Source organism: Rattus norvegicus, chromosome 10 (assembly GCF_021556685.1).
Source record: "Rattus norvegicus strain SHRSP/BbbUtx chromosome 10, alternate assembly SHRSP_T2T, whole genome shotgun sequence".
In the NCBI taxonomy this organism is placed as follows: domain Eukaryota; kingdom Metazoa; phylum Chordata; class Mammalia; order Rodentia; family Muridae; genus Rattus; species Rattus norvegicus.
Window position 1 is genome coordinate 103,997,072 of NC_141543.1, and position 19,692 is coordinate 104,016,763.

General features: G+C 43.8%; 1 long non-coding RNA gene across 4 annotated transcripts in view; it reads right to left on the minus strand.

Annotated features, from left to right (window-relative positions):
* Positions 1-508: 508 nt before the first annotated feature.
* LOC148003162 (uncharacterized) overlaps positions 509-19,692 on the minus strand; it is a 48,985-nt gene continuing 29,801 nt past the window's right edge. Inside the window, exons 4-8 of one of the 4 annotated variants that reach the window (XR_015631327.1) lie at positions 17,142-17,437; positions 6,066-6,243; positions 5,525-5,637; positions 3,965-4,138; positions 509-1,419 (exon numbers count right to left, since the gene is read on the minus strand). This is a non-coding gene — a long non-coding RNA (uncharacterized LOC148003162). Of the gene's footprint in view, positions 5,638-6,065; positions 6,244-17,141; positions 17,438-19,692 lie in introns of all 4 variants that reach the window. The other 3 variants (XR_015631326.1, XR_015631325.1, XR_015631324.1) reach the window with 3 other exon arrangements.

The window sequence follows — 19,692 nt, forward strand, 5'->3', positions numbered from 1 at the left end:
TAATTCCTTAATACCGTAATGCGATTAAAATAACCAACTATCCAAAGAAGACCTACAAGCAAAGCTACCAGAAGTCCCTCCCCTATTTTTCTAGCATATTCTGTCATGGCATCTTTTCTCACTGAAGGTCTTTGACTTCATAGAAGCTGACTGGCTTTGCTAAGGTTGTATCCTCGGTGATCGATACATCAGAAATTTGAATACGAATCCCTAATACGTTATCCTAATCTTTCCATGGCATTGCTTTTAAGCTCTATTTATCATCATAGCTGGCTGGAATTCGGGGGGGGGCACACAATTAACACATAGGCAAGCAAAAGTGTGTTGTGTTTGGTATGTCTAAAAGGAGCAAGGCTATTCATCTACATCGTTTATAACTCCAGTCATATCATTGGTAGGCTGTGCTGAATGTCTGACTCATTAGGAGAGAAGGGGGGAAGGGGAGGAAGGAAGAGGGAGAGAGGGAGAGGGAGAGGGAGAGAATGAATGAATGTACACTTGAGACAAGTTTAGTTGCCTTAATAAATGCTTTTTTATTGCTGTGTTTTTCCTGAGATCTCGTATCTGCTTGTTAACATTCAGGAATCCTGATACCAAGCCCGAGCTTGCCTTGGCAGGTGAAGTAATACACAGTCCTGGAAGGTATACTAAAAACCCTAGGAAGAAGACAGAGTGATTCAGCCTGAATATGGAGAAGAGAATCCAGGGACTCGAGGCAGTTCCTTAATGGGAGAGCTTTATTTGTAGGATCTTAGCATCCTTCCCCACTCTGCCCTTCTGCATTCCGCTAGTACTGCCAGCGTCATTGCTTTGGTCGTGGACTTTCCTGTGCCCATCATTCTCAAGCCAGAGCCAAATACAGCTGTTGCCGTCTACTGGGACCAAACCACACATCCAACCCCGTTCCAAGTCACCTCATCAGAAAACCCAGAGCTTGGGCAACTCAGGACTCTTCTGCTGGAGCAGACTCTGTGGACCACTCTCTAGCATGTGCAGGGTCCTGAAATGGGAAAACCTGTTCACAAGGTGTCTTGTCTCCGTTGATAAGGATGTGGATCCACACTCTCCAGCTTGGGGAAGGACATCCACGAAGGAGCAAAATCACCCGCATAGCAATTCCAGAATCCACAGAGGGTGAGACGCCCTCTTTGAGAATTTGTTTTTGGGAGTTGCAGGTAGATCTCAATGGTTAGAGCACTTGGTACTCTGCAGAGGACTTGGGTTTATTTCTCAACTTCCACTCTGGCGGATCACAACCACCTACAACTTCAGATCCAGCACATGTGACCCTCTCTCTGGTCTTTGTGTACACACACACACACACACACTTTAGCAAGGACATGGAAAGTGGTCAGCTTCGAAAGGTACATATCTTCTCAAACTCTGAAGTCTTCTTCCAAGCCCTACTACTTCATAAACCTGTTCCAGAAAGACAGACCAAACAGGATTAAGACATTTTTTTTTCAGCAGCCCTCACACCAGCGCTACTTAAAATGTCCACCCTCTATCCTGGCATTTAATGCAATTTTTTCCCTACAGGACAGAGAGTAAGGATGATAACTGAAAACGAGTGGGATGTGACAGAGATCTCTCCCACTCAGCCTCCCAAAATTACCTGAAGCATCCACGCACACGCAATCACTTTCCCCAGTGAGAAAATGGCACACTCTCATGTATTTCCTCAGAGACTGGGTTTTCCAGCACAGCCTTTCTTCGAGAAAAGGCTGCATTCAAGGAAGCAACTGAGAGCACTTCGAGGCGGGGCTGTCCCTCTTTCAAATGCAGACAGAATTAGTTTGTTTCCATTAACTCCTTATCAAGTTCCCAGACTTTGATTCACCACCACAAAATATATTTTTAGAAGGGGCGGGGGTGGGGAGGGCTGGTAGATTTTTCAGGAAATAGCAAGTTAAGTTTTTTACCTACTGTGAAGAAATCATTTGGCAAGCCAGGATGAAATGCTTCTAACGTCAGTTTTTTGTTTTTCTGGGGGGAGAGGGTGTATAGCATGGAGGGTTGGAAGGAGGGAGGGGAGGAAGAGAGGGAGGGGGGAAAGAGGAAAGAGGAAGGAAGGAGGAAGGGAGGGAGGGAGGGAGAATGGAGGGGAGAGATAGAGCGCATCCAACAATGAGCTTTTCTAGAAGACTCCTACAGGAAGCCTCCCCAGTCAGTGGTCCACCCAGCATTGCCTGCACTGAGAATGTGAACCTTAGTAGAGCTGAGGTGGAAGCAAAGGGAGGAGTGGGGGTATTGAGGTCTGAAGGAGGGAGAAGAACTTCATTCCCTCCATCTATCCGAGTCTAAGGAGTGAGTCCTAGTTTTTCTTCTCCTTCGGAAAAGTATTAGATGAGCCTCTTTTCTCATTGCTTTGAAGAAATACCTAGAAAACTGGGGGAGTGCCTTGACTACCTACCTTCATGCTCGTTGATGTGGAAAGGCTGTGGGTTGCACCATTTCCTGAGTTTGGTTCCTGAATTGTATGAGTAAAGAAAGCAAGCTGACTCCAAGCATGCATTCATTCTCTCTGCCTTAACTATGGATAGGAGGAGTCGCTTTGAGCACCTGCCGCCTTGATTTCCCCATGATGCTGGACTGTCTGGTGCTTTAAAGATGACCATCATAGACTCTGGTAATGGGATATCTGGTCCCCTGGTGGCGTCACTAATCAGGGAGGGTATGGATCCTTTAAGAGGTGGAGCCTTGCTAGGAGACATGTGTCACTGGGGGCAGGCTTTGGAAATGTATAGCCTGCCCCAACTTCAAATCCACCTGCTCTGTTTCACTTTTGGTTGACAATGTGGACTCTGGGCTTCCTACTCCAGCCTCTTGTGGCTGTGCCTCCCCCACCACAATGGACTGTCCCTTACTCTGGAACCATAGACCAATATAAACTCTTCCCTCCAGAAGTCCCTTTGGGCCATGGCGTCTTTCTCACATGAGCAGAAAGTAACTAATACCGACCCTGGGACTGTGAGCTGAAATGCCTTCTTTCCCTCCTAAGTTGCTGTGTTTTATCAAAGTTATGGAAATAAGACCAAATGACTAAACCCTCTTCCCAAAAGCTTTCTCCTTCCCTTTATGTCAATGTCACTGTGGAGTATCATAAGCCCATATCTCGTCTGCTAAACCTCCACACCTCACTGCTCTTGGCAAGGCAGGCTGTACTGAACAAGTGAGTTTTTCACCTTGTATTAACCTGTTGTCTTTTTCCTACGATGCATCCTTTGAAATCTTAGATAATGTCTACATTTCGTTGATATCACAAATCCCCTTTCTAGGCCATTACACCACATGGAGAAAGTATAAAGAGTAGATTGGCAGCCCCCACAGCATGGTGTCCATGGTCAGATACATTCCTCAGCCCTCCTGTGAGGAGGTGTCAAGGTGTGGTATGAAAATGGCGATACCTAGTTCCCAACGTGTGGTCAGTATTAAATGAGCCCATCAACGTAAGACTCTTAGGAGGCAGGCATGTGCACTAAACACACATCTGGTTGCTGTAATGGTTCTGACTATCCTTATTTTGTTGAGTTTCGCCACCTCGGTATCTATTTGGTAAACCTTAGCTAATTCACCAGCCCTTATGGAATAAGTCCTTTGTGTTTAAGCACGGGGTCACTGGGCAGAGTATCAGCAAACTTCTCCTCAGAGTGGTTACCAACCTACTAAGAAAAGAGTAGAACTGCAGGAGAGAATCTTTGCTTCAGACCCACTTAAGCAAGCCATGTCTGGATGCTTGAGAGGCCAGCTTTTTCCCATTCTGAGAACACATGGCTCCCATTAGCTTACTGATACTGACATATCCGAGCCTTCCAAACTGCTCTGGGCCTCTGATGAGTGAAAGGTTTGCACGCCTAACAAGGAAAAGAGGGCTGCACAGGCAAAGAAATGCTGCCAGGAGTGGGGTGTGGAGGTGTTGAGTTTAGGTAGGAGACGGAATTAGGCGTTGCTTTCAATGACTGACCTGTCCACACCTGTCCATAAACTAGCCACACCTGGTGAAGTTTCTATGGCTGCCCCGATGCAGACACTGGTGCGAGTCTACAAGCCTCCGTTACTCAGCAGGCGAGTCCAGTCAAACAGAGAACGTCGAAGGTAAACGCACGGCGTCCGTGAGGTCTCTAATCCAAAGCAAACCCTGGGTGAAAAGCACAAATGCTCCTTTTATTTTGTGTGCTAAGGGCATCCCTGCCTAGTTGGGCTGTGGAAAAAACAAGCCTGAATGCTAATTAATTTGCAGTTGGAACGTGTATGGTGGGAATTCAATCCTATGATAACCGTTATCATCAGCTTCCTAACGTCAAAGCCACAGGGTCCACCTTTACACAGCCCAGAGACTCGAGACATCTCATCAGACAGAAGAAATGACAGAGCCAAACCCGACCTGAGAAATTAGGACGAATGCTTTGTTCTAGATTGTATCCCCAAGGGAATGGGGCTTTTTTTTTTCTTTCTCTCGATTAAGGAGGAGGACCTATGTACTCTGGCCGTTTTATCTCTCAAGGCACTTGTAGTTTGAAACAATAAGGCAAAGGCAAGCAAGCAATGGTGGTTAAAGAGTCCTGAGGAGACATTTGCTTCCAGTTGGAGGCACATAACCTTTATCCTGCACCAAGTCATTTGGGTCCCATGAGCTCGATATCCCTACCGAGCTAGGAGAAGCACTATTTCTTGCCTGCTTTACCTGTGAAGAAATCAGACCGAAAGAATTAATTCCCCTCCATTTGAATCCTGACTCCTGCCAAAATCCTACTTAAAGCCCAAGAAAATCTCTCTACCCTGTGTCTTCATGCCCTCATCCACCAAATGTGAAAAATAAAATAAAACCACTTGCCACTGTTGGGCTTCATGAGGTAACGAGATGCCTACTAGTGTTAAAGTGCTGGCTGATCCCCTGACAGACAGACGGAGGTTTTTACAAAGTGTTTGCCGCTGTGATTATGAGGAAGGGGGGCAGGAAAAGTTGATGATTTAGAACTGAAAATATCTGTAGGAAGAAATGACCAACTTACTTTACTCACTTGTTCGGGACTCAGGGGTTATCTATGAGTTCCCTTGGGCTTCCCAAATGCTAGAACCAAGAGAGCTGTGGGCATGCCCAGACAACTGGTCACCCTCCACAAAGTTGGTCTGGATAGGTCTCATGTAATAGAAGGAATTTTAGTTATTCTGCGGAGGAAAGGTTTCACAGCTGGTCCAACTAGATAGTGTTGTTAAATGTGGACTTTTAAGCCATAGACAGCAGCACTACCTGGAGGTTTGCCTTATAGGGGGGCAATGGCAGTATGTCAGGTAATGAAATATCTGACCCTCCCTTTGCTACCTGGACTGTGTTTTTATTGTTGTTGTTAACTACCATTCTAGTGTTTTAGGGAGTCTCTCCCTTGTTTTATAGCTGCTATTCTCCCATGCGGATTCGAAGCACATTCTGATGTGCTCACCCCTCCACTTTTGTTTTTCTAGTCTACCTCTTGGAGGGATGGATGCCGTCTGCACGATCAACTCTAAAACAACCAAGACTCACTTTCTTGGAGAGCTTTGTTGTAGGTTGAATATCTCTAATCTGAAAACACACATTCTTAAGATGCTCCAAACGCTGGCCCTTTGAGTGGTGCACTGGAATTCAACTGGCAGAGACTACATGAATTTACGAAAGGAAAAAAGAAAGAAGGAAAAAAATTAACTGAAAAACTTCAACCATCTGAAGCATGTGTGGTGTAAGATACTCAATCTACATGTGGCTTTTCTTGTAATAAGAAATTTTAGAGCTAACAAGTGACTTTCTATGAGTTGGAATTTCAAAGCCACCAGGACTCTCATAGGGCACTTTCTTATCTCCTATATTCTTTGCAAGGTATTTTAAGGCTATGTGTCACCTGTTGTCCTAGCTTATAAAGTAGACTCATAGGATGAATCATATTTGTATTGCGATGTGAACCAGAGGAGTCACCAACTCATTAAGCAGAGGACTTGGAAGGAAAGAAAGACTCATACATGGAAAAGCACTTCCCCGTGCCCCCAATAATTGCCCTTGAATGAATTTATTTAGTCAAGAGCCTAAGTACCTTTCCAAATGAGCCACTGAGTGTGGCTGCAAGAACACTGTGGACTTTCAAGATGCTTGGGGCCACTCTAAAATCCCAAGGGGAATGTGGTCCACTTGATGTGATAGAGAAGGGGAGGCAGAGGGAGCTTAGAAGACCTTAGTAGACTGTGGTTCATCTCGTTGGTAGTGGGCCATGCCTGCAAAATGAACACCAACACACAGATAAGTCCCTAGGTGTAAGAAGATAAAACGTTTTAGTAAGTTCATCGAGGAAAAAAAGTCACGTAAGCAGGGGATAAAAGCCACACTGTATTGAAGATCCCAGCCTTCCTTTCGGGATCCTAGAGATGGATGAAGCTCATTTTGCAGGGGCTGTGGCTACCATCAAAGGAAAGGACTCTTGGAGAGAGCCACACTCAGTATCATTGGCTTCTCAGGTTGTGATTTTCCACTCTTGGCTTTGGCCAATGTCTAGGCTACATTCCACCGGCTCACTGAATCTCCTATTTCTTATTTTCCTTTTTCTTTCATTTCTCTCTCTCTCTCTCTCTCTCTCTCTCTCTCTCTCTCTCTCTGTGTGTGTGTGTGTGTGTGTGTGTGTGTGTTTTCTGTTTATCTTAATCCAGCTGAGTAAGGTCTGTGTTTCCTAGCTTTACTCTCAGAAGACAGAGGACTCTCTGCCCACTCACAGGGAGAAAATGAACTCACTACAATCTCATTTAAAAGCATATTGTGGCTCTCACTCACTGTGATTAAGTAGCGGGTGAAAGGGAAGTTGATAGAAACCAAAGCTGAGCTACAAATTATCAATAAAATGGGTTGGAGCAAAAGATACACACACTCGCGCGCGCGCACACACACACACACACACACACACACACACACACACACACACACACACGATTCCCATAGACAAGTTAGTTTTGCCGAATGTCAGAGATTTTTCTCGTTGAACCCAACAAGCACAATTGACACCAATCCAAACGCAGAAACTTAAATTGAGCTAATTTCCTGTTTGTCTATCTTTTGAGGCTAGGGAGACTGGCTGTAATTCAGAGGAAGGACAGTAAACAACAATTTGAGTTGAGAAATTGAACGTGCCTTTTATAAAGATTTGATTTTAGCGCATGCGCATGTCTCTCTCTCTCTCTCTCTGTGTGTGTGTGTGTGTGTGTGTGTGTGTGTGTGTGTGTGTAGTGGGGGTGGGGTGGTATACAATGCACAAAAGTTTAAGAACCTGAGGACGTCAGAAGAAAGCACTAGACAGCCTAGTGCTGGAATCAGAGGCAGCTGTAACTCACCTGTTATGCATGCTGGGAACAAAACTCTCTTTCGTCAAACAGCACCTGCTCTGATCTGCTAAGACATCTCGCCAGCCCCAAGTTGCCCAAATTTTGACGGTGCATTTTTTTTTTGGTTTGGTGTTTTTAGAATTTCCCTAAGAATTTAAACATGTATCTGTTCATCGTACCCATCATGACAAAAAGATTTTTCAAAATCAGATGAATGAATTCTTACGGCTACAAACATTTGCCTCCCTAAGGTCTTGACAAAATTCTGATTGGTATACATTTAGAATCTCTTCTGTCAAGCTGTGCTAAGAGGAAAATTCATAGTTCTGAGTGCCTGCAGAAAGAAGCGGGAGAGAGCATATATCAGCAGCTTGACAGCACACTATAAAGCTCTAGAACAAAAAAGAAGCAAATACACCCGGGAGGAGTACAAGACAGGAAATAATCAAACTCAGAGCTGAAATCAGCCAAGTAGAAACAAAAAGGACTATACAAAGAATCAACAGAACGAAAAGCTGGTTCTTGGAGAAAATCAACAAGATAGATAAACCTTTGACCAAAATAACCAGAGGACACAGAGAGTGAGTCCAAATTAACAAAATCAGAAATGAAAAGGGAGACACAACTACAGAATCAGAGGAAATTCAAAAAATCATCAGATCCTATTACAAAAGCCTATATTCAACAAAACTTGAAAATCTGAAGGAAATGGACAATTTCCTAGACAGATACCAGGTACCAAAGTTAAATCAGGAACAGATAAACCAGTTAAACAACCCCATAACTCCTAAAGAAATAGAAGCAGTCATTAAAAGTCTCCCAACCAAAAAGAGCCCAGGTCCAGACGGGTTTAGTGCAGAATTCTATCAGACCTTCATAGAAGACCTCATACCAGTATTATCCAAACTATTCCACAAAATTGAAACAGATGGATCACTACCGAATTCCTTCTATGAAGCCACAATTACTCTTATACCTAAACCACACAAAGACCCAACAAAGAAAGAGAACTTCAGACCAATTTCCCTTATGAATATCAATGCAAAAAATACTCAATAAAATTCTTGCGAACAGAATCCAAGAGCACATCAAAACAATCATCCACCATGATCAAGTAGGCTTCATCCCAGGCATGCAGGGATGGTTTAATATACGGAAAACCATCAACGTGATCCACTATATAAACAAACCAAAGATAAAAACCACATGATCATTTCATTAGATGCTGAGAAAGCATTTGACAAAATTCAACACCCCTTCATGATAAAAGTCCTGGAAAGAATAGGAATTCAAGGCCCATACCTAAACATAGTAAAAGCCATGTACAGCAAACCAGTAGCTAACATTAAACTAAATGGAGAGAAACTTGAAGCAATCCCACTAAAATCAGGGACTAGACAAGGCTGCCCACTCTCTCCCTACTTATTCAATATAGTTCTCGAAGTCCTAGCCAGAGCAATCAGACAACAAAAGGAGATCAAAGAGATACAGATTGGAAAGGAAGAAGTCAAAATATCACTATTTGCAGATGATATGATAGTATATTTAAGTGATCCCAAAAGTTCCACCAGAGAACTACTAAAGCTGATAAACACCTTCAGCAAAGTGGCTGGGTATAAAATTAACGCAAATAAATCAGTAGCCTTCCTCCACACAAAAGAGAAACAAGCTAAGGAAGAAATTAGGGAAGCAACATACTCCATAATAGTCCCAAATAATATAAAATACCTCGGTGTGACTTTAACCAAGCAAGTGAAAAATCTGTATGGTAAGAACTTCAAGCCTCTGAAGAAAGAAATTGAAGAAGATCTCAGAAGATGGAAAGATCTCCCATGCTCATGGATTGGCAGGATTAATATAGTAAAAATGGCCATTTTACCAAAAGTGATCTACAGATTCAATAGAATCCCCATTAAAATTCCAATCCAATTCTTCATAGAGTTAGACAGAACAATTTGCAAATTCATCTAGAACAAAAAACCCAAGATAGCTAAAGCTATCCTCAACAATAAAAGGACTTCCGGGGGAATCACTCTCCCTGAACTCAAGCAGTATTACAGAGCAATAGCGATAAAAAAAAATTATATGGTATTGGTACAGAGACAGGCAGATAAACCAGTGGAATAGAGTTGAAGACCCAGAAATGAACCCACACACCTACGGTCACTTGATTTTTGACAAAGGAGCCAAAACCATCCAATGGAAAAAAGATAGCATTTTCAGCAAATGGTGCTGGTTCAACTGGAGGTCAGCATGTAGAAGAATGCAGATTGATACATTCTTATCACCCTGTACAAAGCTTAAGTCCAAGTGGATCAAGGACCTCCACATCAAACCAGACACACTCAAACTAATAGAAGAAAAAGTGGGGAAGCATCTCGAACACATGGGCACTGGAGAAAATTTCCTGAACAAAACACCAATGGCTTATGCTCTAAGATCAAGAATCGACAAATGGGATCTCATAAAACTGCAAAGCTTCTGTAAGGCAAAGGACACTGTGGTTAGGACAAAACGGCAACCAACAGATTGGGAAAAGATCTTTACCAATCCTACAACTGATAGAGGACTTATATCCAAAATATACAAAGAACTCATGAAGTTAGACTGCAGGGAGGCAACCCTATTAAAAATGGGATTCAGAGCTAAACAAAGAATTCACAGCTGAGGAATGCCGAATGGCTGAGAAACACAAAGAAATGTTCAACATCTTTAGTCATAAGGGAAATGCAAATCAAAACAACCCTGAGATTCCACCTCACACCAGTCAGAAACTCCAGTGAGAGCAGGTGCTTACAAGGATGTGGAGAAAGAGGAACACTCCTCCATTGTTGGTGGAGTTGCAGACTGGTACAACCATTCTGGAAATCAGTCTGGAAGTTCCTCAAAAAATTGGACATTGCACTGCCTCAGAACCCAGTTATACCTCTCTTGGGCATATACCCAAAAGATGCTCCAACATATAACAAAGACACATGCTCCACTATGTTCATCGCAGCCTTATTTATAATAGCCAGAAGCTGGAAAGAACCCAGATGCCCTTCAACAGAGGAATGGATACAGAAAATGTGGTACATCTACACAAAGGAATATTACTCAGCTATCGAAAACAATGACTTCATGAAATTCATAGGTAAATGGATGGAACTGGAAAATATCATCCTGAGTGAGGTAACCAATCACAGAAAAACAAACATGGTATGCACTCATTGATAAGTGGATATTAGCCAAAATGTTCGAATTACCCTCGATGCACAGAACACATGAAACTCAATCAAGAAGGATGACCAAAATGCGGATGTTTCACTCCTTTAAAAGGGGAACAAGACTACCCTTGGGAGGGAATAGGGAGGCAAAGTTTAGAACAGAGACTGAAGGAACACCCATTCAGAGCCTGTCCCACATGTGGCCCATACATATACAGCCACCAAACTAGATAAGATGGATGAAGCAAAGAAGTGCAAGCCGACAGGAACCAGATGTAGATCTCTCCTGAGAGACACAGCCAGAATATAGCAAATACATAGGTGAATGCCAGCAGCAAACCACTGAACTGAGAATGGATACAGAAGGAATCAGAGAAAGGATTGAAAGAGCTGAAGGGTCTTGAGACCCCATATGAACAACAATGCCAACCAACCAGAGCTTCCAGGGACTAAGCCACTACCTAAAGACTATACATGGACTGACCCTGGACTCTGACCTCATAGGTAGCAATGAATAGCCTAGTAAGAGCACCAGTGGAAGGGGAAGCCCTTGGTCCTGCCAAGGCTGAACCCCTAGTGAATGGGATTCTTGTGGGGAGGGCAGTAATGGGGGGAGGATGGGGAGGGGAACACCCATATTGAATGGGAGGGGGAGGGTTTGGGCGAAGTTGGCATGGAAACTGGGAAAGGGACTAACATTTGAAATGTAAGTAAGAAATTTAATAAAGATGAAGAAAAAAAAAGAAAAAAAACAAGAATCTCTTCTTTCTCAAACCCTAATCCCCCAAAAAGCCATAGTCCAATTAATCCTCTGGCCCTGACACATATGTATGTATACGTACACACACACACACACACACACACACACACACACACACACACCTTGTAGAAACAGAAATACATTGGTAAGCAGTCATAACAAGAAGGAACTTTTTATCATAAAACAAATATGTTGAAATTCACTGTTTACAGGAAATGAAAGTGTTTTTTTAAAGGCTGAGATTAAAATTCATTTGTTTTTCTGTCTATCACCTCATTTCTTACATAACTTTGGTCTCTTTCAGAAAATCAGAATTTACTTGTAAATAAAAGTCGGGGGTTGGAAATTGGACTTCGATCTGGCCACTTTACCTGGTGGTGGAGAACTGAATGACAGAGAGGCATCATTGGAAGCCATCCGGCGCCCATCCCCAGTCCTCTTGCTTCCTTCGGAGACTGGCTAAGGACAGAGAGATCCTGGCAGCGGGCTTTGCCAGTGGATTAATTAGTGGATGCTGACACAGCTCTTTGAACAAGAAGGCAACATGTAAGTCTAAGTTTGATCTTTCACCTTCCTGCTAATGATCAGTTAATTAGTGTTTTCTGCTTGTATTTTTAGTCTCTACAGAGCAGAGCCATGGGAGGGCGGGACTTTCAATAGGGCCACAAGCTGGGACAGACCTTTCTACATATACCTGCAACTGTTAAAAATAAGTTGGGAGATGGGGAAAATGATCAAAATATATGATATAAAAATTTTATAGACTTTTTATTATTTTAATAATTTTAATTTTAAAATCTAATTTTTTATTTTTTAAATTTAAAAACTTTTAATAATTATTAATGTAATTCAGCATAATGAAATAGTAAATTTTAAAAAAACTGTTTGAAACAAATTGTGAGTTTGAGTAGATTCCCTCACCTTTCTGGCACTTAAAGTCACAAATAGGGAACAAAAAATAGAGTTGGGGCATTCCTACATCATTTACACATTAGTTTATAGGGATGACGAAAAGTATCTGGATATGAGGGAGGAGCTTCCCACATGACATTTCTTTCCCACAGAGCATCAAGCCCAAGTTGAAAGTGATGTGGTGAAGCTAAATGCTACTCAAGACGCACGAGTTAAGAGAGTCTCATAGATTTCTAAAAGATTCTCTATTACAGTCCTCTGACTAGGTTAGTCAACACGCAGTATTCCGTCCCTCTGACCTTCTGCTTCCAGCCTTATCCAGCTCTGAGTTCGCATTCATCAAACAAGTACCTCATGAATAGATTATAAGAAATATCCATAAACATGGATGAGGAAAGCACCCCTAGCTATATGCAAATTATCCTATGAGCTTCAAAAGATTGCTTGGCAGAGCCAGAGATCCCGCTCCATGGGGGAAATGCTTGCTGTGCAAGCATGAAGACCTGAGATCATATCCCTACACCCACATAGAAATCCTAGGTGCGTCCGTGCATACCTGTTCAGTACCTCTACCAAGGCAGAAGCAACAGGATCCTAGGAACTCACTGGCCAACCAGAGTTCTGGGCTCCCTGAGGGACCCTGTCTCGAAAAGTAAGGTGGCCAAGCAGCTAAAGAAGACTCCGTGTCAAAATCAGGCCTCTGCAATAACTCATGCAAACTAACACACACATCTAACATACATGTGTGGCATCCTCCCTCCCTACACGAGCAACAAATAAATGAAAAAAATATGTTTAGAGGACCTTAAAATGTTTCGGCCAAGTTAACACACCACAAATATCAGATTCTGTGGTTTTGAGTTTTTTAAAAGGAAAGATGTTTTGTTCTGCTTTGGTTTTGTTGTTGTGATTGTTGTGGTTGTTGTTGTTTTGTGGTTGTTGTTGTTGTGGTAGTGCTGGTTGTTGTTGTTGAGGTTGTTGTGGTTTTTGTGGTTGTGTTTTTTGTGGTTGTTGTTGTGGTGGTGGTGGTTGTTATTGTTGTCAAGGTTGTTGTGGTGGTTTTTATGGTTGTTGTTTTGTGGTTGTTGTTGTGGTGGTGGTTGTTGTTGTGCTTCTTGTTGTTGCGGTGGTGCTGGTTGTTGTTGAGGTTATTGTTGTGGTTGTTGTTGTTGTGGTGATGGTGGTTGTTGTTGTTGAGGTTGTTGTTGTGGATGTTGTTGTGGTGATGGTGGTTGTTGTTGTTGAGGTTATTGTTGTGGTTGTTGTTGTTGTGGTGATGGTGGTTGTTGTTGTTGAGGTTGTTGTTGTGGTTGTTGTTGTGGTGGTGATGGTGGTTGTGGTGGTGGTGGTTGTTGTTGTTGCTGTTGAGGTTGTTGTGGTTGTTGTTTTGTGGTAGTTATTGTTTTGTGGTAGTTATTGTTTTGTGGTTGTTGTTGTTGTGGTGATGGTAGTTGTGGTGGTGGTGGTTGTTGTTGTTGTTGAGGTTGTTGTGGTTGTTGTTTTGTGGTAGTTATTGTTTTGTGGTTGTTGTTATTGTGGTGGTGGTAGTTGTTGTGGTTGTTGTGGTGGTGGTTGTTGTGGTGGTGGTGGTTGTTGTTGTTGAGGTTGTTGTTGTGGTTGTTGTTGTGGTGATGGTGGTTGTTGTTGTTGAGGTTATTGTTGTGGTTGTTGTTGTTGTGGTGATGGTGGTTGTTGTTGTTGAGGTTGTTGTTGTGGTTGTTGTTGTTGTGGTGATGGTAGTTGTGGTGGTGGTGGTTGTTGTTGTTGAGGTTGTTGTGGTTGTTGTTTTGTGGTAGTTATTGTTTTGTGGTTGTTGTTATTGTGGTGGTGGTAGTTGTTGTGGTTGTTGTGGTGGTGGTTGTTGTGGTGGTGGTGGTGGTTGTTGTTGTTGTTGTTTTCTTTTTCAGAGAGAAAGAAAGAGTATGAAGTTGGGTAGGTAGGGTAGTAGAGGAGAATCTGGGATATTTGGGGAGAGGGGAGAAAGAGTATGACCAGAATATACTGTATGAAATTCTCAAATGATAAGTGAAAGTATTAAGTAAAATACAACAGTTGCTGCTATAGGATAGTCCAGCTTCTCGGTTGAAAGCCCAGCTCTGATCCTGGGTTGTCAGTCACGACAAACACATGTCTGGTCAATAGTCCATCCCAGCCTAGCACTGAAGCAGTTGGTTTCTCTGATCAATATCAACATCATGGGGTTTTAAAGTAAGCCATCGTTTCCTTAGCAATGGCACAGACCACTGTGTCAATGAAATGCCAGAAACATGATGCTAGCAGGTAGTAATCATTTCATAAGTGCAGAAAACATGTTTCCATTGATCTTCTTATGGGCACTTTGTGGGGCGGGAGGGCAGGGAAGACACTTCAAAACATGCACAACCTTATCCTCTAATAACTTCAAGTAGAACAAAGCCACATAGGAGATAGGGGCAGATCCTTTCTGAGAGTGGAAGTCAGCACCCCCACCCCCACCCCACCCCCACCCCATACAGTTGCACTCTAAAGCTAGCCATTCGTATATAACCTAAAACTCAGGAGGTGGTACAGTGGGTAAAGTGTTTGTCACAAAGGTTGAGAACCAAAGCCCAGTTTCTCAGAGGCCTTGTAAATGCTGGAGAGTGTGGCACCCACCTGAAATTCCATCCTTAGAAGGAAGAGATGGGATCCACAGAGCAAGCCGGCCAGCAAGGCCAGCTATTCTACTGGACGGCTTATCAGTTGGATTGACAGGTTTTGCCTCAATGAATCAGAGCCTGACATCAGGCTCACGCCTTCACCTGTACACTCACCCTCACACACATGTGCCCATGTGCATGTAGACACACACACACACACACACACACACACACACACACACACACACCACAGGAAAGCCACAGTCAGCACTTTGCCGGCCCATTAGTGAAAGAAGCCATGCAGGGAGAGCATTTGCTTGCAGAAGTGACAAGCATGGTGAGATGCAATGGAATTCTCTTGTCATTGAGTGAGAAGCTAAACGGGTCATATCTGAAAATAAGTCTTTTTCCTAAAGGCCCCGACTCTAAACCACTGGCCTCTCTGTCCTGCGCTCTTCCTATCAGAACCTCTGAATCATTTTGCTTCGGGGGAGAGAGTAGATTTCAGGACAGTGGACTAAAAGCCAAATGTCCACAGCAACTTAGCATTTTTCCACTTTCTTTGCAGGTTCAATTGAGACCGTCATAACATGACAAATGAAAGGGCACACCATGGCCACTTTCTTTAAAGAGAAAAAGGAGAGGTGGTAGGAGAAGCGAGAGGTGGTCTTTCCTGTGTTGTTCTCTGCTGGCGGCTTTGGAATGCTCTCTGCCAACCTCCAGGATGGAAAAGTTTCAGCCACCAGTGGCTCCCTTGACTATGGGGAAGACATTGCCAATCCAGTAAGGTCCGGGGAGCATCTGCTGTGCTCATGTCTGTAGGGACTGAGGTAAGTGTTTCTGGGCACCTTCACCTCCCCATGCTCGCCTTCACCTTCGTTACTTCCCTCCCTGCCACAGGGAACCCTTCACTCCTGTTTACACTCAGAAGATGGCGGCGTCTGTTTCTTAATGTTTTAAAGAAGTTTAGAAGCATGCCCACACATGCATGCATCGTGCACCCGTGCATGTGCGTGTGCATGTGTGTGCATGTGCCTAAGATTTCTTAGATACTAATTACTTCTTAGAGAATCACACATGAATGGTTTAACTGTAAATGATTCAGAACCCTACGTATTAAATCTCCTTTGACATGAACACCAGGATTTAAAACTTAATGGAAAAAGTACTCTATGCTTTAAAAATAAAAAAAAGTGTACTTATGGATGTGTATCAAACAGCAAGTAAAATTCCCAGCTGGTGAGCAGCTTGGCTAGGGGATGTCATGATGTCACAAGCCTGGTCATTGTGACTGGGTCTCAACAGGAGCCAAAGCCGTGCTGGAGCTGCGGCGCCGTGTGGCAGCATCAAACGAACAACCATAGAAGAGACTGGTGTTTGCAGGGTCCCTCGAAGAAGAGAATAAGGCACAATCCGTCCCCTGAAAGCAAGTGGGATGAGGAAAGCCCTGATGTCTGATGGTAAATGATAGAAGGTCAAGACTTGAGAACCAGGAGCATCATTCTGCTTCATCTTGAATGCTAATTCGGAATAAAATGCCCCGGGGTACAAAAGCACTGGCCGTGATCACAGCAGACCAGGTCACTCCAACTTCCTGTTTTCTAACTTTAAGCTACTCTTCGGTCTTGATTGTGTGGACAGAGTGAGGCGGGTATAAAACTATGCCAGTCGTGTGTTCGTCTCTGTAATAAAATACCTAATACAAATCAATTTTAAGAAAGAAGGGATTTGATTTGCGGAGGTGTGGGTCCATTTTCAGTTGATTCTATTTGCTGTTGCTGATGATGATGAAAGGGGTGATGGTGGTGGTGGTGATGGTGATGATGGTGGTGGTGATGGTGACGGTGGTGGTGTGTAATGATGATGATGGTGATGGTGGTAGTGGTGATGGTGGTGGTGGTAGCGGTGATGGTGGTGGTAATGATGGTGGTGATGATGGTGGTGGTGGTAGTGGTGGTGATGGTGGTGATGGTGGTGGTGGTGATGGTGGTGGTGGTGGTAGTGGTGATGATGGTGGTGGTGGTAGTGGTGGTGGTGATGGTGGTGGTGGTGGTGGTGGTGGTGGTGGTGGTAATGGTAGTGGTAATAATAGTGGTAGTTGTGGTGATACTGGTGGTTTGGAGGCATAGTCTACTATGGCCAAGACTGGCCCTGAATTCCTGGTTCCCCTCCATTCACCTTGCAAGTACTAAGATTCCAATTACGCACCATCACACCTGCTATACAGTTGACACCATTGCTTGGGGACCTTCGATAAAGTTAATCATCACTGTGGGAAGTGAGTAGTAGTAGAGCAAAGCTGCTTACCTTGTGGAAACCAGGAGGCAAAGAAAACCGAGAAGGGGACCAGGATCCAAAGACTTCTTCAAGGGCATGCCCTGATGACCTAAACTGCTCCACACTCGACGACTCCTCTCCTGAACGTCACATGACCTCCCAATCACAACACAGCCTGGTAACCAAGCTTCAGTCTGTGGGGCTCTGGGAGCCGTTCAAGTTCCAAACCACGGCAAGAACACAATAGAAAGACTGGGCAGGTGAACAAGAGTCCATGGTTCTCCAGTCCTGTCAGACCATCTGGGACAGGGTCACGGACATTTCACCTGTGAACATACAGAACATACTGAATGTGTCACATGTCCAAAGCCTCAAGACTCACCACTGGACCTTTCTGTCTGTCTTCAGGCCAGCTCTCCCTCTGCTACGTCACATGCAAGATCCCTGTGACCCGTATGATTATCACAGCATAAGCTGGAGTATTAGCTTCTTTTCTGTTGCTGTGATGGAATACCCAGAAAGAACAGTGGTTCTCAACCTTCCTAAGGCCACATCCCCTTAATACAGTGCTTCATGTTGGGGTGACTCCCCACCCCAACCATAAAGTTATTTTTGTTGCTGCTTCATAACTGTAATTTTCTGCCATTATGAATCATCATGTAGATCTCTTTGTTTTCCAATGGTCTTGGGTGACCCCTGAGAAAGGAAGACTGAGCCTCGCCCACACTTTCTCTAAGACATGCCCTCTGAAGAGCTCGGCGGAACCTACAGAAGGGGAGGCAGACAAACTTGAGAACAAGCTAGTGTTCCCTCTTGATCCACTTGAAACATCTCGTGGATACATGGCTAATGACTCAATGAGACAGTCATGGGTTAATACATACAAGAGGTTACTTAGCAGAAAATCCGCAGAGTTGAATGAAAAATTAAAGACGGAGACAGGAATTTTGCAAATCTCCTCCTCCTCCAACAGTCTCCTGGCCCCGGGTTCTGCTTCCTCCACATAAAAACCACTAGGAATTTGGTAAACAAGAAGAAAAGCAAGTCAGCATCCAGATCCTACAGGGAATTCAAGGTAAAGGTGACTTTGCTCTGATTTGCTTTGGGTTCAACCCTTCTGGAAGCTCTCTGTCCTTAAGAGCTCCTGGGCATCTTCAGAGGAAGAGCTTAATGGGAACTGGTAGAACAGAACATCTCAGAAATACAGGAAGGTGCTGAGATGTCTGGGGACCAACTTAGGTCCCCTTAGGGAGCTCTGAAACTTGGAAGAAAATGTTGTCAACCAAGGCAGGAAACAGGACAGACATCATAAATGCTCAGTTCCAATGGAGTTTTCTCGGATGTTTCTGAGGTGAGCTTCAAGAGCATGAAGAAATAGAGGGGCCAGCAAGATGACTCAGTGGGTAAAGAAACTTTCTGCATAACTCTGTCAGGCTGGGTTGGAACTGCAGGATCCAGGTAAAGATAGACAGAAAGACCTGACTCTGCAAAGTTATCCTCTGCACACACACGCACACACGCACACACACACAAGCGTACACATAGGTGCACATACCACTCACTCACGTGTGCACACACAGACACACATAGACATAGATAAACACATACACACTCAGACATACACACACACACATCACTCACACATACATTGTAACAATGGATACATATGTGATTCCCTTCCCCCTTAACAATCACAAGAGCATCCCTTTTCCCTCACCAGGCTCCTTTTCCTGTACCTGGAAATGGAGGATAAAGATATTTGACCTCCCTAAGTCTGCAACAAGTAGAAATGAGAACAAAACCATACAGCCACCGTGGCTGCCAGTGGCCTCGATTCTGTGCAAATCCAAGACCCATCCTTTCCGCCTAACAAGTTGGGTGCTTTCTCTTTGCAGGTCTACCTACACATACACCTCCATACCCAGTGCGAGCAAAGACCCAACTCTCCATAGCCATGTTCTGGGAAAGCAAATTGCAAGCAAGGCAAAAGCATCACATTTCCAGATACACAAAGCAACACTGGTTCTTCCTGATAACTCAGCTCTCCTGTTCTACCTACAGGAGGTAGAGCCTATCTTTCTAAAGAAATTAACTTCCTTAGGAATATTGAGATAATCTATTAAAAAATATAGGGGCTGGGGATTTAGCTCAGTGGTAGAGCGCTTACCTAGGAAGCGCAAGGCCCTGGGTTCGGTCCCCAGCTCCGAAAAAAAGAACCAAAAAAAAAATATAATAAGTCTTATCTTTTTATATATACACTATATATATGCATGTGTATGTATATGTGCCTGTACGAGTATATACATATGAACCTGCGTTGCTGTATGTCTCATTTGTGAGGGTACCCATGGAGACCAAAAGATGGCATCAGATTCTGCAGTTACAGAGGGTTGTGAGCGGCCAGGGGTGCTGGTAACCCAACTCTTTGCAGCTCGGGAGATAATCAGATCAAAAACATATAGTTAATATCTATAATAAATCACCGTAATGAACAGCAACCACTGAGTACTAAGGGCTTTGTATTCTGAATTTCCTCAGGTGGGCCAAGGAAAGGAGGTGGGGAATCTTAGGGGTGCTTGAC